Source organism: Amia ocellicauda, unplaced genomic scaffold (assembly GCF_036373705.1).
Source record: "Amia ocellicauda isolate fAmiCal2 unplaced genomic scaffold, fAmiCal2.hap1 HAP1_SCAFFOLD_31, whole genome shotgun sequence".
Classification (NCBI taxonomy): Eukaryota; Metazoa; Chordata; class Actinopteri; order Amiiformes; family Amiidae; genus Amia; species Amia ocellicauda.
Genome location: NW_027102876.1, coordinates 476445 through 501434, shown reverse-complemented (window position 1 = coordinate 501434; position 24990 = coordinate 476445). Strand labels below are relative to the sequence as shown.

General features: G+C 46.8%; 21 non-coding genes and 33 pseudogenes across 21 annotated transcripts; all 54 read left to right on the top strand.

The window, feature by feature from the left end:
- The first annotated feature begins 6328 nt into the window (after window positions 1-6328).
- LOC136730285 (5S ribosomal RNA) lies at window positions 6329-6447 on the top strand. Its single transcript, XR_010809273.1, has one exon. It is a non-coding gene; the product is annotated as a 5S ribosomal RNA (ribosomal RNA).
- A 224-nt stretch (window positions 6448-6671) lies between these two features.
- Window positions 6672-6790, top strand: LOC136729953 (5S ribosomal RNA). Its single transcript, XR_010809211.1, has one exon. It is a non-coding gene; the product is annotated as a 5S ribosomal RNA (ribosomal RNA).
- Window positions 6791-7003: 213 nt separating this feature from the next.
- On the top strand, window positions 7004-7122 carry LOC136729952 (5S ribosomal RNA). The gene has a single exon (XR_010809210.1). It is a non-coding gene; the product is annotated as a 5S ribosomal RNA (ribosomal RNA).
- A 212-nt stretch (window positions 7123-7334) lies between these two features.
- On the top strand, window positions 7335-7453 carry LOC136730042 (uncharacterized; annotated as a pseudogene).
- A 215-nt stretch (window positions 7454-7668) lies between these two features.
- On the top strand, window positions 7669-7787 carry LOC136730368 (uncharacterized; annotated as a pseudogene).
- A 220-nt stretch (window positions 7788-8007) lies between these two features.
- On the top strand, window positions 8008-8125 carry LOC136730193 (uncharacterized; annotated as a pseudogene).
- A 216-nt stretch (window positions 8126-8341) lies between these two features.
- On the top strand, window positions 8342-8460 carry LOC136730380 (uncharacterized; annotated as a pseudogene).
- A 219-nt stretch (window positions 8461-8679) lies between these two features.
- Window positions 8680-8798, top strand: LOC136730308 (5S ribosomal RNA). Its single transcript, XR_010809275.1, has one exon. It is a non-coding gene; the product is annotated as a 5S ribosomal RNA (ribosomal RNA).
- Window positions 8799-9013: 215 nt separating this feature from the next.
- Window positions 9014-9132, top strand: LOC136730221 (5S ribosomal RNA). Its single transcript, XR_010809267.1, has one exon. It is a non-coding gene; the product is annotated as a 5S ribosomal RNA (ribosomal RNA).
- A 215-nt stretch (window positions 9133-9347) lies between these two features.
- On the top strand, window positions 9348-9466 carry LOC136730324 (uncharacterized; annotated as a pseudogene).
- Window positions 9467-9681: 215 nt separating this feature from the next.
- Window positions 9682-9800, top strand: LOC136730023 (uncharacterized; annotated as a pseudogene).
- A 228-nt stretch (window positions 9801-10028) lies between these two features.
- LOC136730077 (uncharacterized) lies at window positions 10029-10147 on the top strand (annotated as a pseudogene).
- Window positions 10148-10358: 211 nt separating this feature from the next.
- On the top strand, window positions 10359-10477 carry LOC136730038 (uncharacterized; annotated as a pseudogene).
- Window positions 10478-10688: 211 nt separating this feature from the next.
- LOC136729950 (5S ribosomal RNA) lies at window positions 10689-10807 on the top strand. The gene has a single exon (XR_010809208.1). It is a non-coding gene; the product is annotated as a 5S ribosomal RNA (ribosomal RNA).
- A 218-nt stretch (window positions 10808-11025) lies between these two features.
- Window positions 11026-11144, top strand: LOC136730004 (uncharacterized; annotated as a pseudogene).
- Window positions 11145-11354: 210 nt separating this feature from the next.
- Window positions 11355-11472, top strand: LOC136729933 (5S ribosomal RNA). The gene has a single exon (XR_010809192.1). It is a non-coding gene; the product is annotated as a 5S ribosomal RNA (ribosomal RNA).
- A 221-nt stretch (window positions 11473-11693) lies between these two features.
- LOC136730039 (uncharacterized) lies at window positions 11694-11811 on the top strand (annotated as a pseudogene).
- A 216-nt stretch (window positions 11812-12027) lies between these two features.
- On the top strand, window positions 12028-12146 carry LOC136729847 (uncharacterized; annotated as a pseudogene).
- A 223-nt stretch (window positions 12147-12369) lies between these two features.
- Window positions 12370-12488, top strand: LOC136729859 (5S ribosomal RNA). The gene has a single exon (XR_010809121.1). It is a non-coding gene; the product is annotated as a 5S ribosomal RNA (ribosomal RNA).
- Window positions 12489-12708: 220 nt separating this feature from the next.
- Window positions 12709-12827, top strand: LOC136730122 (uncharacterized; annotated as a pseudogene).
- Window positions 12828-13042: 215 nt separating this feature from the next.
- LOC136729972 (5S ribosomal RNA) lies at window positions 13043-13161 on the top strand. The gene has a single exon (XR_010809229.1). It is a non-coding gene; the product is annotated as a 5S ribosomal RNA (ribosomal RNA).
- A 225-nt stretch (window positions 13162-13386) lies between these two features.
- Window positions 13387-13505, top strand: LOC136729989 (uncharacterized; annotated as a pseudogene).
- Window positions 13506-13714: 209 nt separating this feature from the next.
- LOC136729982 (5S ribosomal RNA) lies at window positions 13715-13833 on the top strand. Its single transcript, XR_010809239.1, has one exon. It is a non-coding gene; the product is annotated as a 5S ribosomal RNA (ribosomal RNA).
- Window positions 13834-14372: 539 nt separating this feature from the next.
- LOC136730230 (uncharacterized) lies at window positions 14373-14491 on the top strand (annotated as a pseudogene).
- A 209-nt stretch (window positions 14492-14700) lies between these two features.
- Window positions 14701-14819, top strand: LOC136729850 (5S ribosomal RNA). The gene has a single exon (XR_010809112.1). It is a non-coding gene; the product is annotated as a 5S ribosomal RNA (ribosomal RNA).
- Window positions 14820-15030: 211 nt separating this feature from the next.
- Window positions 15031-15149, top strand: LOC136730105 (5S ribosomal RNA). Its single transcript, XR_010809256.1, has one exon. It is a non-coding gene; the product is annotated as a 5S ribosomal RNA (ribosomal RNA).
- A 215-nt stretch (window positions 15150-15364) lies between these two features.
- Window positions 15365-15483, top strand: LOC136730323 (uncharacterized; annotated as a pseudogene).
- Window positions 15484-15698: 215 nt separating this feature from the next.
- LOC136730022 (uncharacterized) lies at window positions 15699-15817 on the top strand (annotated as a pseudogene).
- A 229-nt stretch (window positions 15818-16046) lies between these two features.
- Window positions 16047-16165, top strand: LOC136730075 (uncharacterized; annotated as a pseudogene).
- Window positions 16166-16376: 211 nt separating this feature from the next.
- On the top strand, window positions 16377-16495 carry LOC136730037 (uncharacterized; annotated as a pseudogene).
- A 211-nt stretch (window positions 16496-16706) lies between these two features.
- On the top strand, window positions 16707-16825 carry LOC136729949 (5S ribosomal RNA). The gene has a single exon (XR_010809207.1). It is a non-coding gene; the product is annotated as a 5S ribosomal RNA (ribosomal RNA).
- Window positions 16826-17043: 218 nt separating this feature from the next.
- Window positions 17044-17162, top strand: LOC136730003 (uncharacterized; annotated as a pseudogene).
- A 210-nt stretch (window positions 17163-17372) lies between these two features.
- LOC136729932 (5S ribosomal RNA) lies at window positions 17373-17490 on the top strand. Its single transcript, XR_010809191.1, has one exon. It is a non-coding gene; the product is annotated as a 5S ribosomal RNA (ribosomal RNA).
- Window positions 17491-17711: 221 nt separating this feature from the next.
- On the top strand, window positions 17712-17829 carry LOC136729922 (5S ribosomal RNA). The gene has a single exon (XR_010809181.1). It is a non-coding gene; the product is annotated as a 5S ribosomal RNA (ribosomal RNA).
- A 216-nt stretch (window positions 17830-18045) lies between these two features.
- Window positions 18046-18164, top strand: LOC136729846 (uncharacterized; annotated as a pseudogene).
- A 224-nt stretch (window positions 18165-18388) lies between these two features.
- Window positions 18389-18507, top strand: LOC136729849 (5S ribosomal RNA). The gene has a single exon (XR_010809111.1). It is a non-coding gene; the product is annotated as a 5S ribosomal RNA (ribosomal RNA).
- A 220-nt stretch (window positions 18508-18727) lies between these two features.
- On the top strand, window positions 18728-18846 carry LOC136729906 (5S ribosomal RNA). Its single transcript, XR_010809167.1, has one exon. It is a non-coding gene; the product is annotated as a 5S ribosomal RNA (ribosomal RNA).
- Window positions 18847-19056: 210 nt separating this feature from the next.
- On the top strand, window positions 19057-19175 carry LOC136730123 (5S ribosomal RNA). The gene has a single exon (XR_010809258.1). It is a non-coding gene; the product is annotated as a 5S ribosomal RNA (ribosomal RNA).
- Window positions 19176-19391: 216 nt separating this feature from the next.
- LOC136730064 (uncharacterized) lies at window positions 19392-19510 on the top strand (annotated as a pseudogene).
- A 220-nt stretch (window positions 19511-19730) lies between these two features.
- On the top strand, window positions 19731-19849 carry LOC136730181 (uncharacterized; annotated as a pseudogene).
- A 215-nt stretch (window positions 19850-20064) lies between these two features.
- On the top strand, window positions 20065-20183 carry LOC136730228 (uncharacterized; annotated as a pseudogene).
- Window positions 20184-20407: 224 nt separating this feature from the next.
- On the top strand, window positions 20408-20526 carry LOC136730296 (5S ribosomal RNA). Its single transcript, XR_010809274.1, has one exon. It is a non-coding gene; the product is annotated as a 5S ribosomal RNA (ribosomal RNA).
- Window positions 20527-20742: 216 nt separating this feature from the next.
- LOC136730111 (5S ribosomal RNA) lies at window positions 20743-20861 on the top strand. The gene has a single exon (XR_010809257.1). It is a non-coding gene; the product is annotated as a 5S ribosomal RNA (ribosomal RNA).
- A 554-nt stretch (window positions 20862-21415) lies between these two features.
- LOC136730237 (uncharacterized) lies at window positions 21416-21534 on the top strand (annotated as a pseudogene).
- A 217-nt stretch (window positions 21535-21751) lies between these two features.
- Window positions 21752-21870, top strand: LOC136730315 (uncharacterized; annotated as a pseudogene).
- A 208-nt stretch (window positions 21871-22078) lies between these two features.
- Window positions 22079-22197, top strand: LOC136729947 (5S ribosomal RNA). Its single transcript, XR_010809205.1, has one exon. It is a non-coding gene; the product is annotated as a 5S ribosomal RNA (ribosomal RNA).
- A 218-nt stretch (window positions 22198-22415) lies between these two features.
- LOC136730127 (uncharacterized) lies at window positions 22416-22534 on the top strand (annotated as a pseudogene).
- Window positions 22535-22744: 210 nt separating this feature from the next.
- LOC136729997 (uncharacterized) lies at window positions 22745-22863 on the top strand (annotated as a pseudogene).
- Window positions 22864-23079: 216 nt separating this feature from the next.
- LOC136730140 (uncharacterized) lies at window positions 23080-23198 on the top strand (annotated as a pseudogene).
- Window positions 23199-23407: 209 nt separating this feature from the next.
- LOC136730015 (uncharacterized) lies at window positions 23408-23526 on the top strand (annotated as a pseudogene).
- A 222-nt stretch (window positions 23527-23748) lies between these two features.
- On the top strand, window positions 23749-23867 carry LOC136730304 (uncharacterized; annotated as a pseudogene).
- A 215-nt stretch (window positions 23868-24082) lies between these two features.
- On the top strand, window positions 24083-24201 carry LOC136730195 (uncharacterized; annotated as a pseudogene).
- A 217-nt stretch (window positions 24202-24418) lies between these two features.
- Window positions 24419-24537, top strand: LOC136730092 (uncharacterized; annotated as a pseudogene).
- A 219-nt stretch (window positions 24538-24756) lies between these two features.
- Window positions 24757-24875, top strand: LOC136730080 (uncharacterized; annotated as a pseudogene).
- Window positions 24876-24990: the final 115 nt, after the last annotated feature.

The window sequence follows — 24990 nt, the reverse complement described above, 5'->3', positions numbered from 1 at the left end:
GTTGTTTTCCCAAATTGTGTCTTTATGGCATAAAATGCCCGGCGTGCCTTGTCTTTTAATGCGTTTATAGCCAGGCTGAAGCTCCCTGACGCACTGATGGTCAGGCCAAGGTAGTTGTATCTGGTGCAGTGCTCTAATCCAGTGCTGCCCAGAGTGAAGCGGTACCTGTTTCCCTGAGATGGGGCTTTTTTCTGAAAAACCATAACTCTGGTCTTGTCCAGATTGACTGCCAGGGCCCATTTCTGACAGTACTGCTCTAGCAGCGCCAGGTTCTGCTGAAGCCCCTGCTCTGTGGGCGACAGCAGCACCAGGTCGTCTGCATAGAGCAGGAACTTGATCTCTGTGTCATGGAGAGTTAGGCTGCGGGCGTCAGACTGCTCCAACACTGTGGCCAACTCGATGATGTAGATGTTGAACAGTGTTGGACTCAGACTGCAGCCCTGTCTCACTCCCCGCCCCTGAGTGAAGAACTCTGTTCTTGAGTTGCCAATTTGAACTCCGCATTTGTTTTCAGAATACATTGATTTAATGATGTCATAAACTTTACCCCCTACACCACTCTGTAGAAGTTTATAAAATAATCCCTTGTGCCAGATTGAGTCAAATGCCTTTCTAAAGTCTACAAAACAGGCAAATATTTTTCCTTTATTGTTTTGGGTATATTTATTTATGAGGGTGTGTAGAGTGTAAATATGATCGGTTGTGCGGTGTTTTGGTAGGAAGCCAATCTGACTCTTATTCAGGACACTGTGCTTGGTAAGGAAGGCCAGTATCTGGGCGTTCATGATACTGCAGAACACCTTCCCCAGGTTACTGCTCACACAGCTGCCCCAGTAGTTATTGGGGTCTAATTTGTCTCCACTTTTAAAAATCGGGGTGATCAATCCTTGATTCCCGACCTCAGGGAAACACCCGGCTCTCAGCACCAGGTTAAAGAGTTTGAGCAGAGCCTCCTGCAGCTGCGGGCTGCTGTGCTTCAGCATCTCAGGGCTTATGCTGTCGGGGCCGCTGGCTTTCCTGGGTTTGAAGATTTTGAGTTGATGTTTTAGTTCCTGTATTGTAAATGGGTTATCTAAGGGATTTTGGTTATTCTTAATGATTTCTTCCAATTTATTTAGGTTTTTTAATATTTTAACCTGTTCTGGCTTTGGATTGTTTTCAACATTTTGGTAAAATTTTTCAAAGTGTGTTTTCCAGATTTCTCCATTTTGAATTGGTATTTCATTTTTTGTTTTTGGGGTATTTATTCTGCCCATATAGTGGTCTTTTTTCTTCCTGAGGAGTTGCTTGTAGTGCCGCAGGGCCTGGCAGTAGCTGAGGCGAGCCTCCTGGTTGTCGGGCTCTCTGTGTTTAGTGTTGGAGAGATGTCTCAGGTGTTTCCTAGAAGTTTCACACTCCTGGTCACACCACTGTTCTTTTTTTCTTTTAGACGATTTCATATTTTGGTTTTTAATTGTTTTAATGTTTGATTTTAAAGCCAGTCTCTCAAATATTTCATTCAGTGTTTTGGTGGCTGAGTTTATTCCGTTTTGGTTTATTTGATAGTGTGAGGATTGATATCTGTCTAACATGTTTTCAATCTCATCACTATTCAGGGCTCTTGTGTAGTTCTCTGTGCTGGGCTCTGACCATCTCTAACTGGGTGGCAGGGAGACCAGTTTTGTGGGAAGTTTGGCTCTGACTTGTGGCTGCGCTGATCTTTTTAGGTAAAGTGTTATTTGGCTGTGGTCTGATAGTGGAGATTGTTGTCTGACTATAAACGCATTGTTGGCTTGTGGGTCCAGGTCAGTTATGGCGTAGTCCACCACACTGCTGCCCAGAGCCGAGCAGTATGTGAATCTCCCCAGAGAGTACCCCCTGGTCCTGCCATTGATGATATATAGACCCAGGCTTTTACATAGGCGCACTACCTGCTTCCTGCTCTTGTTTACCACGCTGTCGTGGCTGTGTCAGTGTGGAGGTGTGTGTGTGGCACAGCGGGGAGTCTCCGAACAGGTGTGTGTTCCCCTCTGTATTGATGTAGTCCATCTCTCTGCCAGTCCTGGCATTGAGATCGCCACACAGCAGTACAGAGCCCAGGGTCTGGAAGTGGCAGATTTCGTTTTGAAGCTCATGAAAGCCTTCCTCATTATAGTAGGGGGAGTCTGCGGGTGGCATATAAATTGCACATAGGTATATATCTGTGTTATTTTGTAGGGTGTCTTTTCTGATTTTCATCCACAGGTGTGTGTCTCCTCTCTGTACTGGGCATAGGGCTGCTCGGAGCTCCTCCCTGTACCACACGATAATCCCCCACGAGGCCCTGCCACACCTGACTTTGGGTTTTTTATAGGAGGGCACAATCAGCTCCCTGTATCCATTGTATCCATCCAGTGTATAGACATATCTGCACAGCACCAAGTCTCTACAAGAATGAAAACATCTGAACTATTTACAGTGTTGATCAGTTCAGGGCCTGTGCTCTTCATTCCAAAAGTTGAGGAGCGTAAACCCTGCATATTCCAACTGCTTATTTTAAAGGACATGTTAATATATTTTATTATACTTGTCTCTTCTACATAAGAAAGTTTAATTTGTGGTCTACAACTGATATTATATTACTATTAATAATTATATATGGATATACATAATAATCACTCAAAGATTTTATCTTTGCATCAAAATATCAGAATAATTAAATCACATTTTTTCTTACTCTCCATCTCCACAACCATATATATGTGTGTTGAGGCTCAGTTAACTCAGCAGTGTGGTACAGATGACACTGAGGAGTTGCCTTATCTGGGCCAGCTGGGCAGCATCGGGCCTCCAGGCTCTGGAAGCCGCTGCTGCGTGGCTGTGTGGCTGTGCTGGTCCCCGGCTGTCCGCTCTGCTGTGCTGGACGGGCCCTCTGGGGATGGGGGGGTGGGGAATGGGGCCGCGGGGTCTCAGGGGCTGGGGCTGGGGTGGAGCCGGTGGCTGGGGATGTGGCCGGGGGCTGGGGGGTTTGCTCCTGGTCTCGAGGTGGGGGTGTGTGGGGTTTCGGCCCAGGGTTGTGTCCTTGAGGACCTTTGAGATGATCCTCACACCCGTCTTGTTGAGGTGGACGTGGTCATACAGGTGATGTGGCTGGATGTCTCAGTGGTGTGCCAGGTGGACGTTGGGGAGGAGGGCACATCTTCGGGACACTTCTGCGTTGATGGCCTGGATGATGTGCAGGGGCACGTCTGTGCGGGGCAGCAGTGTGGAGATGGAAATTTTGGCAGTTGGGAATTCCTCTGTGGCTTTCGTTGCTACCTGTCTCAGGGCTGAGGCCACATCGCCCCTGCGGGCACTCAGGTCGTTAGTGCCGGTGTGGATGAGGATGTGTTTGACTTGGCAAAGCCTCCTCTTGGAGAGCAGCTCCAGGGCTCTCTGTGCTGTGGAGCACCAAAGCTTTTTCACTTTTCGGCCAGGGAAGAGTCGCCTCTCAACCAGGAACTTCCCATTGGATTCGCTCAGAATGACCACCTCTGCGTTGACCTGCTACTCCGGGTTTGCGTCGGGAGTGGTGGGGGCAGCGGGTGTGTTTTGGGGGAGTGGCGTTTCAGGGGGTTGTGTATTAGTGGCAGGTCTGGTGATAGTGGGTGTGTCAGGAGTGGTGGGGAGTGTGGGTGGATCAGTGGGTGCGTCAGGGGTTGGAGGTGTTGTGGGGTCAGTGCAGTGCAGTCTCTGTGCTCCAGTGATGTGTAGCTCCTCTCTTAGCTCCTCCAGCTGGCTCTGCAGGCTCCTTAGCTGGCTGTGCTGGGGTGTCCTGGTCAGCTCCTCCCTCGCTCTGCGCAGCTCCGTCCTCAGGGTTTGGCTCTGCTCCTCCAGGTCTCTCACTGCTGCTCTCAGCTCATGGATCTCAGCCTTGTGCTGCATCTTTAGTCTGTGCATCTCATCCCGGAGCTGATCGCACAAGGAGGTCTGGGCCAGGGTGCTCAAGGTCTGCTCCCTGAACTCCGCAAACTCCAGCTCCAGCACTGATAGGCATTCCTTTAGTGTTTTAATGTTGCTGGAGAGTTTTGGGGAGACAGGGGGGCAGTCTATGGGAGATGGGGCACTGTCTGGCTCCGTGTGGCTGGGGGCAGACTGCAGGGTGGCCGGCTCTGGCTCTTGTTTCTCTACCTCAGTCTGCTGCTTTGAGGTGTGGAAGCCGAGAGCTAATTGGTCCAGGCTGCTCTCGCTGCCCTGCACCATGATGGTCCCGTTGTGGTATACATTAAAAGTGAGCATCACACTGTCTGTGTCTTTCTCTACCGGCACTGAGATCTGCCTGCCTCTGCTAATGCCCCTCTTGTTGTTATTGGGGTATGTCTGGCACAGGGTTTTGTGAAAGGCGGTGTAGAACAGTAGATTGTTCTTGACCCTGTTTTCTCCTTTACCGGTGTAGTCTAGGATGAGGGTCTCAGGAGATGCTCTCATCACAGCTTGTTTGTAGTCCTTCTTAGCCTGTGCAGAGCGAATGTCTTCATGGTATCGGATTTCAAAAGGCAGCTCTGCAGTCAGACTGCTGTTCGATAGATTTCTATCAGTCTCAGTGGCAGTTGGGCTCTCTCCTACTGTCACTCTATTCAAATCGGAGCTCTGCATTTTCATTGGCTGAGTCAACTACTGAGAATGCTTATTTATTTTATTAATACATATTTTTTTGTTTAATTATTTGACTCTTACCTCCAATTCTTGTCTTCAGCTTTTCTTTTCTGACTTTTCTTCCTGAACTGTCTCTCTGCTTTCTTCTTTTTGTGTTTCTCTTAAAATTATTATTTTTTGAATACTTTTTCTTCTGAATTTCTATTCCATGTCTTCTGTGTATGTTTATAGTGCTATATATTCATTTGTAAATGACAAATTAAATCCGCTTATGTATAAAAACAAATGTTTTTTAGGAGCTCATATTCCTCCCTCTCTCTCTCTCTCTCTCTCTCTCTCTCTCAATTAATTTCATTTGTATTGTCAAAGCAATTGGACATACATACACATACATACATATACGCTCACCTAAAGGATTATTAGGAACACCTGTTCAATTTCTCATTAATGCAATTATCTAATCAACCAATCACATGGCAGTTGCTTCAATGCATTTAGGGGTGTGGTCCTGGTCAAGACAATCTCCTGAACTCCAAACTGAATGTCTGAATGGGAATGAAAGGTGATTTAAGCAATTTTGAGCGTGGCATGGTTGTTGGTGCCAGACGGGCCGGTCTGAGTATTTCACAATCTGCTCAGTTACTGGGATTTTCACGCACAACCATTTCTAGGGTTTACAAAGAATGGTGTGAAAAGGGAAAAACATCCAGTATGCGGCAGTCCTGTGGGCGAAAATGCCTTGTTGATGCTAGAGCTCAGAGGAGAATGGGCCGACTCGATTCAAGCTGATAGAAGAGCAACTTTGACTGAAATAACCACTCGCTACAACCGAGGTATGCAGCAAAGCATTTGTGATGCCACAACACGTACAACCTTGAGGCGGATGGGCTACAACAGCAGAAGACCCCACTGGGTACCACTCATCTCCACTACAAATAGGAAAAAGAGGTGAGACATTCAGATGGTAGAGTCAGAATTTGGCGTAAACAGAATGAGAACATGGATCCATCATGTCTTGTTACCACTGTGCAGGCTGGTGGTGGTGGTGTAATGGTGTGGGGGATGTCTTCTTGGCACACTTTAGGCCCCTTAGTGCCAATTGGGCATCGTTTAAATGCTACGGCCTACCTGAGCATTGTTTCTGACCACGTCCATCCCTTTTTGACCACCATGTACCCATCCTCTGATGGCTACTTCCAGCAGGATAATGCACCATGTCACAAAGGTGGAATCATTTCAAATTGGTTTCTTGAACATGAAAATGAGTTCACTGTACTAAACTGGCCCCCACAGTCACCAGATCTCAACCCAATAGAGCATCTTTGGGATGTGGTGGAACGGGAGCTTCGTGCCCTGGATGTGCATCCCACAAATCTCCATCAACTGCAAGATGCTATCCTATCAATATGGGCCAACATTTCTAAAGAATGCTTTCAGCACCTTGTTGAATCAATGCCACGTAGAATTAAAGCAGTTCTGAAGGCGAAAGGGGGTAAAACACAGTATTAGTATGGTGTTCCTAATAATCCTTTAGGTGAGTTCATCGTAGCTCTTAATACTCTCTTTCTGTCTGGAGGAGATATAATTGAAGTATTGTACACGTACCCGGCTACTTTCAACACCCATTGCTGCACTGATATTTTTCCCTCCATTTTTCTTTATCCATTTTTTTTTTGCTGGAAGTTCCGTCAATACCCGTCAGCCTTTAAGAGACATCATGCAGCCAGGGCTCTTGGCTTGCGGCCACACCGTCCTGAACGCGCCCGATCTCGTCTGATCTCGGAAGCTAAACGGGGCAGGGCCTGGTCAGTACTTTGATGGGAGACCTCCTAGAAATACCAGGTGCTGCAAGCTTTTTCGTCTCCTGGGTAACTTCATCATAGCTCTTAGTACTCTCTTTCAGTCTGGAGGAGATATTATTGAAGAATTCTACACGTACCCGGCTACTTTCAACACCCTTTGCTGCACTGATATTTTTCCCTCCATTTTTCTTTTTTCTTTTTTCTTTTTTATTTTTTGCTGGAAGTACCGTCAATACCCGCCAACCTTTAAGAGACATCATGCAGCCAGGCCTCTCGGCTTGTGGCCACACTGTCCTGAATGCGCCCGATCTCGTCTGATCTCGGAAGCTAAACGGGGCAGGGCCTGGTCAGTACTTTGATGGGAGACCTCCTAGAAATACCAGGTGCTGCAAGCTTTTTCGTCTCCTGGGTAACTTCATCGTAGCTCTTAATACTCTCTTTCTGTCTGAAGGAGATATAATTGAAGTATTGTACACGTACCCAGCTACTGTCAACACCCTTTGCTGCACTGATATTATTCCATCCATTTTTTTTTTTTTTTTTTTTTTTCTGGAAGTACCGTCAATACCCGCCAACCTTTAAGAGACATCATGCAGCCAGGCCTCTCGGCTTGTGGCCACACTGTCCTGAATGCGCCCGATCTCGTCTGATCTCGGAAGCTAAACGGGGCAGGGCCTGGTCAGTACTTTGATGGGAGACCTCCTAGAAATACCAGGTGCTGCAAGCTTTTTACGTCTCCTGGGTAACTTCATCGTAGCTCTTAATACTCTCTTTCAGTCTGCAGGAGATATAATTGAAGAATTGTACATGTACCCGGCTACTTTCAACACCCTTTGCTGCACTGATATTTTTCCATCCATTTTTCTTTTTTTTTTTTTTGCTGGAAGTTCCGTCAATACCCGCCAACCTTTAAGAGACATCATGCAGCCAGACATCTCGGCTTGCGGCCACACCGTCCTGAACGCGCCCGATCTCGTCAGATCTCGGAAGCTAAACGGGGCAGGACCTGGTCAGTACTTGAATGTGAGACCTCCTGGAAATACCTGGTGCTGCAAGCTTTTACGTCTCCTGGGTAACTTTATCGTAGCTCTTAATACTCTCTATCTGTCTGGAGGAGACATAATTGAAGGATTGTACACGTACCCGGCTACCTTCAACACGCTTTGCTGCACTGATATTTTTCCCTCCATTTTTCTTTTTTCTTTTGTTTTTTGCTGGAAGTTCCATCAATACCCTCCAGCCTTTAAGAGACATCATGCAGCCAGGCTTCTTGGCTTGAGGCCACACCGTCCTGAAGACGCAAGATCTCGTCAGATCTCGGAAGAAAAACTGGGCAGGGCCTGGTCAGAAATTGGATGGGTGACCTCCTGGAAATACCAGGTGCTGCAAGCCTTTTACATCTCCTGGGTAACTTCAGCGTAGCTCTTAATACTCTCATTCAGTCTGGAGGAGACATAATTGAAGTATTGTACACGTACCCGGCTACTTTCAACAGCCTTTGCTGCACTGATATTTTTCCCTCCATTTTCCATTTTTTTTTTTTTTTTTTTTTGCTGGAAGTTCCGTCAATACCCGCCAGCCTTTAAGAGACATCATGCAGCCAGGCCTCTTGGCTTGCGGCCACACCGTCCTGAACGCGCCCGATCTCGTCAGATCTCGGAAGCTAATGGGGCAGGGCCTGGTCAGTACTTGGATGGGTGAGCTCCTGAAAATGCCAGGTGCTGCAAGCTTTTTACGTCTCCTGGGTAACTTCATCATAGCTCTTAATACTCTCTTTCAGTCTGTAGGAGATATTATTGAAGAATTGTACACGTACCCGGCTACTTTCAAAACCCTTTGCTGCACTGATATTTTTCCCTCCATTTTTCTTTATTCTTTTTTTTTTTGCTGGAAGTTCCGTCAATACCCGCCAGCCTTAAAGAGACATCATGCAGCCGGGCCTCTCGGCTTTCGGCCACACCGTCCTGAACGCGCATGATATCGTCAGATCTCGGAAGCTAAACGGGGCAGGACCTGGTCAGTACTTGAATGTGAGACCTCCTGGAAATACCAGGTGCTGCAAGCTTTTACGTCTCCTGGGTAACTTTATCGTAGCTCTTAATACTCTCTTTCAGTCTGCAGGAGATATAATTGAAGAATTGTACACGTACCCGGCTACTTTCAACACCCTTTCCTGCACTGATATTTTTCCCTCCATTTTTCTATTTTTTTTTTTTTTTTTTTTGCTGGAAGTTCCGTCAATACCCGCCAACCTTTAAGAGACATCATGCAGCCTGGCCTTTCGGCTTGTGGCCACACCGTCCTGAATGCGCCCGATCTCGTCAGATCTCGGAAGCTAAACGGGGCAGGACCTGGTCAGTACTTGGATGGGAGACCTCCTGGAAATACCTGGTGCTGCAAGCTTTTATGTCTCCTGGGTAACTTTATCGTAGCTCTTAATACTCTCTATCTGTCTGGAGGAGATATAATTGAAGTATTGTACACATACCCAGCTACTGTCAACACTATTTGCTGCACTGATATTTTTCCATCCATTTTTCTTTTTTTTTTTTTTTTTTGCTGGCAGTTCCGTCAATACCCGCCAGCCTTTAAGAGACATCATGCAGCCAGGCGTCTCGGCTTGCGGCCACACCATCCTGAACGCGCCCGATCTCGTCAGATCTCGGAAGCTAAACGGGGCAGGGCCTGGTCAGTACTTGGATGGGAGACCTCCTGGAAATACCAGGTGCTGCAAGCTTTTTACGTCTGCTGGGTAAGTTTATCGTAGCTCTTAATACTCTCTTTCTGTCTGGAGGAGATATAATTGAAGTAATGTACACGTACCCGGCTACTTTCAACACCCATTGCTGCACTGATATTTTTCCCTCCATTTTTCTTTTTTTTTTTTTTATTGCTGGAAGTTCCGTCAATACCTGCCAACCATTAAGACACATCATGCAGCCAGGCCTCTCGGCTTGCGGCCACACCGCCCTGAACACCCCCAATCTCGTCAGACCTCGGAAGCTGAACGGGGCAGGGCCTGTTCAGTACTTGCATGGGAGACCTGCTGGAAATAAAAGGTGCTGCAAGCATCTTACGTCTCCTGAGTAACTTCACCGTAGCTCTTAATACTCTCTTTCTGTCTGGAAGAGATATAATTGAAGAATTGTACACGTACCCGGCTACTTTCAACACCCTTTGCTGCACTGATATTTTTCCCTCCATTTTTCTTTTTTCTTTTTTTTTTGCTGGAAGTTCCGTCAATATCCGCCAGCCTTTAAGAGACATCATGCAGCCAGGCCTCTCGGCTTGCGGCCACACCATCCTGAACGCGCCCGATCTCGTCAGATCTCGGAAGCTAAACGGGGCAGGACCTGGTCAGTACTTGAATGTGAGACCTCCTGGAAATACCTGGTGCTGCAAGCTTTTACGTCTCCTGGGTAACTTTATCGTAGCTCTTAATACTCTCTATCTGTCTGGAGGAGACATAATTGAAGTATTTTACACGTACCCAGCTACTGTCAACACCCTTTGCTGCACTGATATTTTTCCATCCATTTTTCTTTTTTTTTTTTTTTTTTTTTTTTTTTTTTTGCAGGAAGTTCCGTCAATACCCGCCAACCTTTAAGAGACATCATGCAGCCAGGCCACTCGGCTTGTGGCCACACCGTCCTGAATGCGCCCGATCTCGTAAGATCTCGGAAGCTAAACGGGGCAGGGCCTGGTCAGTACTTGGATGGCTGACCTCCTAGAAATAACAGGTGCTGCAAGCTTTTTACGTCTCCTGGGTAACTTCATCGTAGCTCTTAATACTCTCTTTCTGTCTGCAGGAGATATAATTGAAGAATTGTACACGTACCTGGCTACTATCAACACCCTTTGCTGCACTGGTATTTCTCCCTCCATTTCTCTTTTTTTTTTTTTGCTGGCTGTTCCGTCAATACCCGCCAGCCTTTAAGAGACATCATGCAGCCAGGCATCTTGGCTTGCAGCCACACCGTCCTGAACGCGCCCGATCTCGTCAGATCTCGGAGGCTAAACGGGGCAAGGCCTGGTCAGTACTTGGATGGGTGTCCTCCTGGAAATACCAGGTGCTGCAAGCTTTTTACGTCTCCTGGGTAACTTCATCGTAGCTCTTAATACTCTCTTTCAGTCTGGAGGAGATATAATTGAAGAATTGTACACGTACCTGGCTACTTTCAACACCCTTTGCTGCACTGATATTTTTACCTCCATTTCTCTTTTTTTTTATTTGCTGGATGTTCCGTCAAAACCCGCCAACCATTAAGAGACATCATGCAGCCAGGCCTCTTGGCTTGCAGCCACACCGTCCTGAACGCCCCCGATCTCATCAGATCTTGGAATTTAAACGGGGCAGGGCCTGGTCAGTACTTGGATGGGTGACCTCCTGGAAATACCTGGTGCTGCAAGCTTTTACGTCTCCTGGGTAACTTTATCGTAGCTCTTAATACTCTCTATCTGTCTGGAGGAGGTATAATTGAAGTATTGTACACGTACCCGGCTACTTTCAACACACTTTCCTGCACTGATATTTTTTCCTCCATTTTTCTATATATTTTTTTTTTTTTTTGCTGGAAGTTCCGTCAATACCCGCCAACCTTTAAGAGACATCATGCAGCCAGGCCTTTCGGCTTGTGGCCACACCATCCTGAATGCGCCCGATCTCGTCAGATCTCGGAAGCTAAACGGGGCAGGGCCTTGTCAGTACTTGGATGGGAGACCTCCTAGAAATACCAGGTGCTGCAAGCTTTTTACGTCTCCTGGGTAACTTCATCATAGCTCTTAATACTCTCTTTCTGTCTCCAGGAGATATAATTGAAGAATTGTACACGTACCCGGCTACTTTCAACACCCTTTGCTGCACTGGTATATTTCCCTCTATTTTTCTTTTTTTTTTTTGCTGGCAGTTCCGTCAATACCCGCCAGCCTTTAAGAGACGTCATGCAGCCAGGCATCTCGGCTTGCGGCCACACCATCCTGAACGCGCCCGATCTCGTCAGATCTCGGAAGCTAACGGGGCAGGGCCTGGTCAGTACTTGGATGGGAGACCTCCTGGAAATACCTGGTGCTGCAAGCTTTTTACGTCTCCTGGGAAACTTCATCGTAGCTCTTAATAACTCTCTATCTGTCTGGAGGAGATATAATTGATGTATTGTACACGTACCTGGCTATTTTCAACAGCCTTTGCTGCACTGATATTTTTCCCTCCATTTTCCATTTTTATTTTTATTTTTTTTTGCTGGAAGTTCCGTCAATACCCGCCAGCCTTTAAGACACATCATGCAGCCAGGCTTATTGGCTTGCGGCCACACCGTCCTGAACGCGCCCGATCTCGTCAGATCTCGGAAACTAACGGGGCAGGGCCTGGTCAGTACTTGGATGGGTGACCTCCTGGAAATACCAGGTGCTGCAAGCTTTTTACGTCTCCTGGGTAACTTCATCATAGCTCTTAATACTCTCTTTCAGTCTGTAGGAGATATTATTGAAGAATTGTACACGTACCCGGCTACTTTCAAAACCCTTTGCTGCACTGATATTTTTCCCTCCATTTTTCTTTTTTCTTTTTTTTTTTGCTGGAAGTTCCGTCAATACCCGCCAGCCTTAAAGAGACATCATGCAGCCGGGCCTCTCGGCTTTCGGCCACACCGTCCTGAACGCGCATGATATCGTCAGATCTCGGAAGCTAAACGGGGCAGGACCTGGTCAGTACTTGAATGTGAGACCTCCTAGAAATACCAGGTGCTGCAAGCTTTTACGTCTCCTGGGTAACTTCATCGTAGCTCTTAATACTCTCTCTCTGTCTGGAGGAGATTAAATTGAAGTATTGTACACGTTTCCAGCTACTGTCAACACCCTTTGCTGCACTGATATTTTTCCATCCATTTTTCTTTTTTCTTTTTTTCTTTTTTTTTTTGCTGGAAGTTCCGTCAATACCCGCTAACCTTTAAGAGACATCATGCAGCCAGGCCTTTCGGCTTGTGGCCACACCGTCCTGAATGCGCCCGATCTCGTCAGATCTCGGAAGCTAAACGGGGCAGGGCCTGGTCAGTACTTGGATGGGAGACCTCCTAGAAATACCAGGTGCTGCAAGCTTTTTACGTCTCCTGGGTAACTTCATCGTAGCTCTTAATACTCTCTTTCTGTCTCCAGGAGATATAATTGAAGAATTGTACACGTACCCGGCTACTTTCAACACCCTTTCCTGCACTGATATTTTTCCCTCCATTTTTCTATTTTTTTTTTTTTTTTTTTTGCTGGAAATTCCGTCAATACCCGCCAGCCTTTAAGAGACATCATGCAGCCATGCATGTCGGCTTGCGGCCACACCATCCTGAATGCGCCCGATCTCGTCAGATCTCGGAAGCTAAACGGGGCAGGACCTGGTCAGTACATGAATGTGAGACCTCCTGGAAATACCTGGTGCTGCAAGCTTTTACGTCTTCTGGGTAACTTTATCGTAGCTCTTAATACTCTCTATCTGTCTGGAGGAGATATAATTGAAGTATTGTACACGTACCCAGCTACTGTCAACACCATTTGCTGCACTGATATTTTTCCATTCATTTTTCTTTTTTTTTTTTTTTTTTGCTGGAACTTCCGTCAATACCCGCCAACCTTTAAGAGACATCATGCAGCCAGGCCTCTCGGCTTGCGGCCACACCGTCCTGAATGCGCCCGATCTCGTCAGATCTCGGAAGCTAAACGGGGCAGGACCTGGTCAGTACTTGGATGGGAGACCTCCTAGAAATACCAGGTGCTGTAAGCTTTTTACGTCTCCTGGGTAAATTCATCGTAGCTCTTAATACTCTCTCTCTGTCTGGAGGAGATATAATTGAAGTATTGTACACGTATCCAGCTACTGTCAACACCCTTTGCTGCACTGATATTTTTCCATCCATTTTTCTTTATTCTTTTTTTCTTTTTTTTTTTTGCTGGAAGTTCCGTCAATACCCGCCAACCTTTAAGAGACATCATGCAGCCAGGCCTTTCGGCTTGTGGCCACACCGTCCTGAATGCGCCCGATCTCGTCAGATCTCGGAAGCTAAACGGGGCAGGTCCTGGTCAGTACTTGGATGGGAGACCTCATTGAAATACCAGGTGCTGCAAGCTTTTTACGTCTCCTGGGTAACTTCATCGTAGCTCTTAATACTCTCTTTCTGTCTCCAGGAGATATAATTGAAGAATTGTACACGTACCCGGCTACTTTCAACACCCTTTGCTGCACTGGTATATTTCCCTCTATTTTTTTTTTTTTTTCTGCTGGCAGTTCCGTCAATACCCGCCAGCCTTTAAGAGACATCATGCAGCCAGGCATCTCGGCTTGCGGCCACACCATCCTGAACGCGCCCGATCTCGTCAGATCTCGGAAGCTAAACGGGGCAGGGCCTGGTCAGTACTTGGATGGGAGACCTCCTAGAAATACCAGTTGCTGCAAGCTTTTTACGTCTCCAGGGTAACTTCATCGTAGCTCTTAATACTCTCTTTCTGTCTCCAGGAGATATAATTGAAGAATTGTACACGTACCCGGCTACTTTCAACACCCTTTGCTGCACTGGTATATTTCCCTCTATTTTTCTTTTTTTTTTTTTGCTGGCAGTTCCGTCAATACCCGCCAGCCTTTAAGAGACATCATGCAGCCAGGCATCTTGGCTTGCGGCCACACCATCATGAACGTGGCCGATCTCGTCAGATCTCGGAAGCTAAACGGGGCAGGACCTGGTCAGTACATGAAAGTGAGACCTCCTGGATTTACCTAGTGCTGCAAGCTTTTACGTCTCCTGGGTAACTTTATCGTAGCTCTTAATACTCTCTTTCTGTCTGGAGAAGATATAATTGAAGAATTGTACACGTACCCGTCTACTTTCAACAGCCTTTGCTGCACTGGTATTTTTCCCTCTATTTTTCTTTTTTTGTTTTGCTGGCAGTTCCGTCAATACCCGCCAGCCTTTAAGAGACATCATGCAGCCAGGCATCTCGGCTTGCGGCCACACCATCCTGAACGCGCCCGATCTCGTCAGATCTCGGAAGCTAAACGGGGCAGGACCTGGTCAGTACATGAATGTGAGACCTCCTGGAAATACCTTGTGCTGCAAGCTTTTACGTCTCCTGGGTAACTTTATCGTAGCTCTTAATACTCTCTATCTGTCTGGAGGAGATTTAATTGAAGTATTGTACACGTACCCAGCTACTGTCAACACCCTTTGCTGCACTGATATTTTTCCATCCATTTTTTTTTTTTTTTTTTGCTGGAAGTTCCGTCAATACCCGCCAACCTTTAAGAGACATCATGCAGCCAGGCCTTTCGGCTTGTGGCCACACCGTCCTGAATGCGCCCGATCTCGTCAGATCTCGGAAGCTAAACGGGGCAGGGCCTGGTCAGTACTTGGATGGGAGACCTCCTAGAAATACCAGGTGCTGCAAGCTTTTTACGTCTCCTGGGTAACTTCATCGTAGCTCTTAATACTCTCTTTCTGTCTCCAGGAGATATAATTGAAGAATTGTACACGTACCCGGCTACTTTCAACACCCTTTGCTGCACTGGTATATTTCCCTCTATTTTTCTTTTTCTTTTTTTGCTGGCAGTTCCGTCAATACCCGCCAGCCTTTAAGAGACATCATGCAGCCAGGCGTCTCGGCTTGCGGCCACACCATCCTGAACGCGCCCGATCTCGTCAGATCTCGGAAGCTAAACGGGGCAGGGCCTGGTCAGTACTTGGATGGGAGACCTCCTGGAAATACCAGGTGCTGCAAGCTTTTTACGTCTGCTGGGTAAGTTTATCGTAGCTCTTAATACTCTCTTTCTGTCTGGAGGAGATATAATTGAAGTAATGTACACGTACCCGGCTACTTTCAACACCCATTGCTGCACTGATATTTTTCCCTCCATTTTTCTTTTTTTTTTTTTTATTGCTGGAAGTTCCGTCAATACCTGCCAACCATTAAGACACATCATGCAGCCAGGCCTCTCGGCTTGCGGCCACACCGCCCTGAACACCCCCAATCTCGTCAGACCTCGGAAGCTGAACGGGGCAGGGCCTGTTCAGTACTTGCATGGGAGACCTGCTGGAAATAAAAGGTGCTGCAAGCATCTTACGTCTCCTGAGTAACTTCACCGTAGCTCTTAATACTCTCTTTCTGTCTGGAAGAGATATAATTGAAGAATTGTACACGTACCCGGCTACTTTCAACACCCTTTGCTGCACTGATATTTTTCCCTCCATTTTTCTTTTTTCTTTTTTTTTTGCTGGAAGTTCCGTCAATATCCGCCAGCCTTTAAGAGACATCATGCAGCCAGGCCTCTCGGCTTGCGGCCACACCATCCTGAACGCGCCCGATCTCGTCAGATCTCGGAAGCTAAACGGGGCAGGACCTGGTCAGTACTTGAATGTGAGACCTCCTGGAAATACCTGGTGCTGCAAGCTTTTACGTCTCCTGGGTAACTTTATCGTAGCTCTTAATACTCTCTATCTGTCTGGAGGAGACATAATTGAAGTATTTTACACGTACCCAGCTACTGTCAACACCCTTTGCTGCACTGATATTTTTCCATCCATTTTTCTTTTTTTTTTTTTTTTTTTTTTTTTTTTTTTTGCAGGAAGTTCCGTCAATACCCGCCAACCTTTAAGAGACATCATGCAGCCAGGCCACTCGGCTTGTGGCCACACCGTCCTGAATGCGCCCGATCTCGTAAGATCTCGGAAGCTAAACGGGGCAGGGCCTGGTCAGTACTTGGATGGCTGACCTCCTAGAAATAACAGGTGCTGCAAGCTTTTTACGTCTCCTGGGTAACTTCATCGTAGCTCTTAATACTCTCTTTCTGTCTGCAGGAGATATAATTGAAGAATTGTACACGTACCTGGCTACTATCAACACCCTTTGCTGCACTGGTATTTCTCCCTCCATTTCTCTTTTTTTTTTTTTGCTGGCTGTTCCGTCAATACCCGCCAGCCTTTAAGAGACATCATGCAGCCAGGCATCTTGGCTTGCAGCCACACCGTCCTGAACGCGCCCGATCTCGTCAGATCTCGGAGGCTAAACGGGGCAAGGCCTGGTCAGTACTTGGATGGGTGTCCTCCTGGAAATACCAGGTGCTGCAAGCTTTTTACGTCTCCTGGGTAACTTCATCGTAGCTCTTAATACTCTCTTTCAGTCTGGAGGAGATATAATTGAAGAATTGTACACGTACCTGGCTACTTTCAACACCCTTTGCTGCACTGATATTTTTACCTCCATTTCTCTTTTTTTTTATTTGCTGGATGTTCCGTCAAAACCCGCCAACCATTAAGAGACATCATGCAGCCAGGCCTCTTGGCTTGCAGCCACACCGTCCTGAACGCCCCCGATCTCATCAGATCTTGGAATTTAAACGGGGCAGGGCCTGGTCAGTACTTGGATGGGTGACCTCCTGGAAATACCTGGTGCTGCAAGCTTTTACGTCTCCTGGGTAACTTTATCGTAGCTCTTAATACTCTCTATCTGTCTGGAGGAGGTATAATTGAAGTATTGTACACGTACCCGGCTACTTTCAACACACTTTCCTGCACTGATATTTTTTCCTCCATTTTTCTATATATTTTTTTTTTTTTTTGCTGGAAGTTCCGTCAATACCCGCCAACCTTTAAGAGACATCATGCAGCCAGGCCTTTCGGCTTGTGGCCACACCATCCTGAATGCGCCCGATCTCGTCAGATCTCGGAAGCTAAACGGGGCAGGGCCTTGTCAGTACTTGGATGGGAGACCTCCTAGAAATACCAGGTGCTGCAAGCTTTTTACGTCTCCTGGGTAACTTCATCATAGCTCTTAATACTCTCTTTCTGTCTCCAGGAGATATAATTGAAGAATTGTACACGTACCCGGCTACTTTCAACACCCTTTGCTGCACTGGTATATTTCCCTCTATTTTTCTTTTTTTTTTTTGCTGGCAGTTCCGTCAATACCCGCCAGCCTTTAAGAGACGTCATGCAGCCAGGCATCTCGGCTTGCGGCCACACCATCCTGAACGCGCCCGATCTCGTCAGATCTCGGAAGCTAACGGGGCAGGGCCTGGTCAGTACTTGGATGGGAGACCTCCTGGAAATACCTGGTGCTGCAAGCTTTTTACGTCTCCTGGGAAACTTCATCGTAGCTCTTAATAACTCTCTATCTGTCTGGAGGAGATATAATTGATGTATTGTACACGTACCTGGCTATTTTCAACAGCCTTTGCTGCACTGATATTTTTCCCTCCATTTTCCATTTTTATTTTTATTTTTTTTTGCTGGAAGTTCCGTCAATACCCGCCAGCCTTTAAGACACATCATGCAGCCAGGCTTATTGGCTTGCGGCCACACCGTCCTGAACGCGCCCGATCTCGTCAGATCTCGGAAGCTAACGGGGCAGGGCCTGGTCAGTACTTGGATGGGTGACCTCCTGGAAATACCAGGTGCTGCAAGCTTTTTACGTCTCCTGGGTAACTTCATCATAGCTCTTAATACTCTCTTTCAGTCTGTAGGAGATATTATTGAAGAATTGTACACGTACCCGGCTACTTTCAAAACCCTTTGCTGCACTGATATTTTTCCCTCCATTTTTCTTTTTTCTTTTTTTTTTTGCTGGAAGTTCCGTCAATACCCGCCAGCCTTAAAGAGACATCATGCAGCCGGGCCTCTCGGCTTTCGGCCACACCGTCCTGAACGCGCATGATATCGTCAGATCTCGGAAGCTAAACGGGGCAGGACCTGGTCAGTACTTGAATGTGAGACCTCCTAGAAATACCAGGTGCTGCAAGCTTTTACGTCTCCTGGGTAACTTCATCGTAGCTCTTAATACTCTCTCTCTGTCTGGAGGAGATTAAATTGAAGTATTGTACACGTTTCCAGCTACTGTCAACACCCTTTGCTGCACTGATATTTTTCCATCCATTTTTCTTTTTTCTTTTTTTCTTTTTTTTTTTTGCTGGAAGTTCCGTCAATACCCGCTAACCTTTAAGAGACATCATGCAGCCAGGCCTTTCGGCTTGTGGCCACACCGTCCTGAATGCGCCCGATCTCGTCAGATCTCGGAAGCTAAACGGGGCAGGGCCTGGTCAGTACTTGGATGGGAGACCTCCTAGAAATACCAGGTGCTGCAAGCTTTTTACGTCTCCTGGGTAACTTCATCGTAGCTCTTAATACTCTCTTTCTGTCTCCAGGAGATATAATTGAAGAATTGTACACGTACCCGGCTACTTTCAACACCCTTTCCTGCACTGATATTTTTCCCTCCATTTTTCTATTTTTTTTTTTTTTTTTTTTGCTGGAAATTCCGTCAATACCCGCCAGCCTTTAAGAGACATCATGCAGCCATGCATGTCGGCTTGCGGCCACACCATCCTGAATGCGCCCGATCTCGTCAGATCTCGGAAGCTAAATGGGGCAGGGCCTGGTCAGTACTTGGATGGGAGACCTCCTAGAAATACCAGGTGCTGCAAGCTTTTTACGTCTCCTGGGTAACTTCATCGTAGCTCTTAATACTCTCTTTCTGTCTCCAGGAGATATAATTGAAGAATTGTACATGTACCCGGCTACTTTCAACACCCTTTGCTGCACTGGTATATTTCCCTCTATTTTTCTTTTTTTTTTTTGCTGGCAGTTCCGTCAATACCTGCCAGCCTTTAAGAGACGTCATGCAGCCAGGCATCTCGGCTTGCGGCCACACCATCCTGAACGCGCCCGATCTCGTCAGATCTCGGAAGCTAAACGGGGCAGGGCCTGGTCAGTACTTGGATGGGAGACCTCCTAGAAATACCAGGTGCTGCAAGCTTTTTACGTCTCCTGGGTAACTTCATCATAGCTCTTAATACTCTCTTTCAGTCTGTAGGAGATATTATTGAAGAATTGTACACGTACCCGGCTACTTTCAAAACCCTTTGCTGCACTGATATTTTTCCCTCCATTTTTCTTTTTTCTTTTTTCTTTTGCTGGAAGTTCCGTCAATACCCGCCAGCCTTAAAGAGACATCATGCAGCTGGGCCTCTTGGCTTTCGGCCACACCGTCCTGAATGCGCCTGATCTCGTCAGATCTCGGAAGCTAAACGGGGCAGGGCCTGGTCAGTACTTGGATGGGAGACCTCCTAGAAATACCAGGTGCTGCAAGCTTTTTACGTCTCCTGGGTAACTTCATCGTAGCTCTTAATACTCTCTCTCTGTCTGGAGGAGATATAATTGAAGTATTGTACATGTATCCAGCTACTGTCAACACCCTTTGCTGCACTGATATTTTTCCCTCCCTTTTTCTATTTTTTTTTTTTTTTTTTTTGCTGGAAGTTCCGTCAATACTTGCCAGCCTTTAAGAGACATCATGCAGCCAGGTCTCTTGGCTTGCGGCCACACCGTCCTTAACGCGCCTGATCTCATCATATCTCGGAAGCTAAACGGGGCAGGGTCTGGCCAGTACTTGGTTGGGTGACCACCTGGAAATACCAGGTGCTGCAAGCTTTTTACGTCTCCTGGGTAACTTCATCGTAGCTCTTAATACTCTCTTTCAGTCTGGAGGAGATATTATTGAAGAATTGTACACGTACCCGGCTACTTTCAACAGCCTTTGCTGCACTGATATTTCTCCCTCCATTTTTCTTTTTTTTTTTTTTTTTTGCTGGAAGTTCCGTCAATACCCACCAGCCTAAAGAGACATCATGCAGGCGGGCCTCTTGGCTTTCGGCCACACCGTCCTGAACGCGCCCGATATCGTCAGATCTCGGAAGCTAAACGGGGCAGGGCCTCGTCAGTACTTGGATGGGTGACCTCCTGGAAATACCAGGTGCTGCAAGCTTTTTTGTCTCCTGGGTAACTTCATCGTAGCTCTTAATACTCTCTTTCTGTCTGGAGGAGATATAATTGAAGAATTGTACACGTACCCGGCTACTTTCAAAACCCATTACTGCACTGATATTTTTCCCTCCATTTTTCTTTTTCTTTTTTTTTTTTTTTTTTTTTGCTGGAAGTTCCGTCAATACCCGCCAACCTTTAAGAGACATCATGCAGCCAGGCCTCTCGGCTTGCGGCCACACCGTCCTGAATGCGCCCGATCTCGTCAGATCTCGGAAGCTAAACGGGGCAGGGCCTGGTCAGTACTTGGATGGGAAACCTCCTAGAAATACCAGGTGCTGCAAGCCTTTTACGTCTCCTGGGTAACTTCATCGTAGCTCTTAATACTCTCTTTCTGTCTCCAGGAGATATAATTGAAGAATTGTACACGTACTAGGCTACTTTCAACACCCTTTGCTGCACTGATATTTTTCCCTCCATTTTTCTTTTTATTTTATTTTTTTGCTGGATGTTCCGTCAATATCCGCCAGCCTTTAAGAGACGTCATGCAGCCAGGCATCTCGGCTTGCGGCCACACCATCCTGAACGCGCCCGATCTCGTCAGATCTCGGAAGCTAAACGGGGCAGGGCCTGGTCAGTACTTGGATGGGAGACCTCCTAGAAATACCAGGTGCTGCAAGCTTTTTACGTCTCCTGGGTAACTTCATCATAGCTCTTAATACTCTCTTTCAGTCTGTAGGAGATATTATTGAAGAATTGTACACGTACCCGGCTACTTTCAAAACCCTTTGCTGCACTGATATTTTTCCCTCCATTTTTCTTTTTTCTTTTTTCTTTTGCTGGAAGTTCCGTCAATACCCGCCAGCCTTAAAGAGACATCATGCAGCTGGGCCTCTCGGCTTTCGGCCACACCGTCCTGAATGCGCATGATATCGTCAGATTTCGGAAGCTAAACGGGGCAGGACCTGGTCAGGACTTGAATGTGAGACCTCCTGGAAATACCAGGTGCTGCAAGATTTTACGTCTCCTGGGTAACTTTATCGTAGCTCTTAATTCTCTCTTTCTGTCTGGAGGAGATATAATTGAAGAATTGTACATGTACCCGGCTACTTTCAACACCCTTTGCTGCACTGATATTTTTCCCTCCCTTTTTCTATTTTTTTTTTTTTTTTTTTTGCTGGAAGTTCCGTCAATACTTGCCAGCCTTTAAGAGACATCATGCAGCCAGGTCTCTTGGCTTGCGGCCACACCGTCCTTAACGCGCCTGATCTCATCATATCTCGGAAGCTAAACGGGGCAGGGTCTGGCCAGTACTTGGTTGGGTGACCACCTGGAAATACCAGGTGCTGCAAACTTTTTACGTCTCCTGGGTAACTTCATCGTAGCTCTTAATACTCTCTTTCAGTCTGGAGGAGATATTATTGAAGAATTGTACACGTACCCGGCTACTTTCAACAGCCTTTGCTGCACTGATATTTCTCCCTCCATTTTTCTTTTTTTTTTTTTTTTTTTTGCTGGAAGTTCCGTCAATACCCACCAGCCTAAAGAGACATCATGCAGCCAGGCTTCTTGGCTTTCGGCCACACCGTCCTGAACGCACCCGATATCGTCAGATCTTGAAAGGTAAAAGGGGCAGGGCCTGGTCAGTACTTGGATGGGTGACCTCCTGGAAATACCTGGTGCTGCAAGCTTTTTTGTCTTCTGGGTAACTTCATCGTAGCTCTTAGTACTCTCTTTCTGTCTGGAGGAGATATAATTGAAGTATTGTACACGTACACGGCTACTTTCAACAGCCTTTGCTGCACTGATATTTTTCCCTCCATTTTTCTTTTTTTTTTTTGCTGGAAGTTCGTCAATATCCGCCAACCATTAAGAGACATCATGCAGCCAGGCCTATCGGCTTGCGGCCACACCGTCCTGAATGCGCCCGATCTCGTCAGATCTCGGAAGCTAAACGGGGCAGGGCCTGGTCAGTACTTGGATGGGAGACCTCCTAGAAATACCAGGTGCTGCAAGCCTTTTACGTCTCCTGGGTAACTTCATCGTAGCTCTTAATACTCTCTTTCTGTCTCCAGGAGATATAATTGAAGTATTGTACACGTACCCAGCTACTGTCAACACCCTTTGCTGCACTGATATTTTTCCATCCATTTTTCTTTTTTTTTTTTTTTTTTTTGCTGGAAGTTCCGTCAATACCCGCCAACCTTTAAGAGACATCATGCAGCCAGGCCTCTCGGCTTGTGGCCACACCGTCCTGAATGCGCCCGTTCTCGTAAGATCTCGGAAGCTAAACGGGGCAGGGCCTGGTCAGTACTTGGATGGCTGACCTCCTAGAAATACCAGGTGCTGCAAGCTTTTTACGTCTCCTGGGTAACTTCATCGTAGCTCTTAATACTCTCTTTCTGTCTGCAGGAGATATAATTGAAGAATTGTACACGTACCCGGCTACTTTCAACACCCTTTGCTGCACTGGTATTTCTCCCTCCATTTCTCTTTTTTTTTTTTGCTGGATGTTCCGTCAAAACCCGCCAACCATTAAGAGACATCATGCAGCCCGGCCTCTTGGCTTGCAGCCACACCGTCCTGAACGCCCCCGATCTCATCAGATCTTGGAATTTAAACGGGGCAGGGCCTGGTCAGTACTTGGATGGGTGACCTCCTGGAAATGCCAGGTGCTGCAAGCTTTTTACGTCTCCTGGGTAACTTCATCGTAGCTCTTAATACTCTCTTTCTGTCTCCAGGAGATATAATTGAAGAATTGTACACGTACCCAGCTACTGTCAACACCCTTTGCTGCACTGATATTTTTCCATCCATTTTTCTTTTTTTTTTTTTTTTTTGCTGGAAGTTCCGTCAATACCCGCCAACCTTTAAGAGACATCATGCAGCCAGGCCACTCGGCTTGTGGCCACACCGTCCTGAACGCGCCCGATCTCGTAAGATCTCGAAAGCTAAACGGGGCAGGACCTGGTCAGTACTTGGATGTGTGACCTCCTGGAAATACCAGGTGCTGCAAGCTTTTTACGTCTCCTGGGTAACTTCATCGTAGCTCTTAGTACTCTCTTTCTGTCTGGAGGAGATATAATTGAAGTATTGTACACGTACACGGCTACTTTCAACAGCCTTTGCTGCACTGATATTTCTCCCTCCATTTTTCTTTTTTTTTTTTGCTGGAAGTTCGTCAATATCCGCCAACCTTTAAGAGACATCATGCAGCCAGGCCTCTCGGCTTGTGGCCACACCGTCCTGAATGCGCCCGATCTCGTAAGATCTCGGAAGGTAAAAGGGGCAGGGCCTGGTCAGTACTTGGATGGGTGACCTCCTGGAAATACCTGGTGCTGCAAGCTTTTTTGTCTCCTGGGTAACTTCATCGTAGCTCTTAATACTCTCTTTCTGTCTGGAGGAGACATAATTGAAGTATTGTACACGTACCCAGCTACTGTCAACACCCTTTGCTGCACTGATATTTTTCCATGCATTTTTCTTTTTTTTTTTTTTTTTTTTTTTTTGCTGGAAATTCCCTCAATACCCGCCAGCCTTTAAGAGACATCATGCAGCCAGGCATCTCGGCTTGCGGCCACACCATCCTGAACTCGCCCGATCTCGTCAGATCTTGGAAGCTAAACGGGGCAGGACCTGGTCGGTACATGAATGTGAGACCTCCTGGAAATACCTGGTGCTGCAAGCTTTTACGTCTCCTGGGTAACTTTATCGTAGCTCTTAATACTCTCTATCTGTCTGGAGGAGATATAATTGAAGTATTGTACACGTACCCAGCTACTGTCAACACCCTTTGCTGCACTGATATTTTTCCATCCATTTTTCTTTTTTTTTTTTTTTTTTGCTGGAAGTTCCGTCAATACCCGCCAACCTTTAAGAGACATCATGCAGCCAGGCGTCTTGGCTTGCGGCCACACTGTCCTGAACGCGCCCCATCTCGTCAGCTCTCGGAAGCTAAACTGGGCAGGGCCTGGTCAGTACTTAGATGGGAGACCTCCTGGAAATACCAGGTGCTGCAAGCTTTTTACTTCTCCTGGGAAACTTTATCGTAGCTCTTAATACTCTCTTTCTGTCTGGAGGAGATATAATTGAAGTATTGAACACGTACCCGGCAACTTTCAACACCCTTTGCTGCACTGATATTTTTGCCTCCATTTTTCTTTTTCTTTTTTTTTTTCTGCTGGAAGTTCCGTCAATACCCTCCAGCCTTTAAGAGACATCATGCAGCCAGGCATCTCGGCTTGCTGCCACACCATCCTGAACGCGCCCGATCTCGTCAGATCTCGGAAGCTAAACGGGGTAGGACCTGGTCAGTACTTGAATGTGAGACCTCCTGGAAATACCTGGTGCTGCAAGCTTTTACGTCTCCTGGGTAACTTTATCGTAGCTCTTAATACTCTCTTTCAGTCTGGAGGAGATATAATTGAAGAATTGTACACGTACCCGGCTACTTTCAACACCCTTTCCTGCACTGATATTTTTCCCTCCATTTTTCTATTTTTTTTTTTTTTTTTTATGCTGGAAATTCCGTCAATACCCGCCAGCCTTTAAGAGACATCATGCAGCCAGGCGTCTCGGCTTGTGGCCACACCGTCCTGAACGCGCCCGATCTCGTCAGATCTCGGAAGCTAAACGGTGCAGGGCCTCGTCAGTACTTGGATGGGTGACCTCCTGGAAATACCAGGTGCTGCAAGCTTTTTCGTCTCCTGGGTAACTTCATCGTAGCTCTTAATACTCTATTTCTGTCTGGAGGAGATATAATTGAAGAATTGTACACGTACCCGGCTACTTTCAACACCCTTTGCTGCACT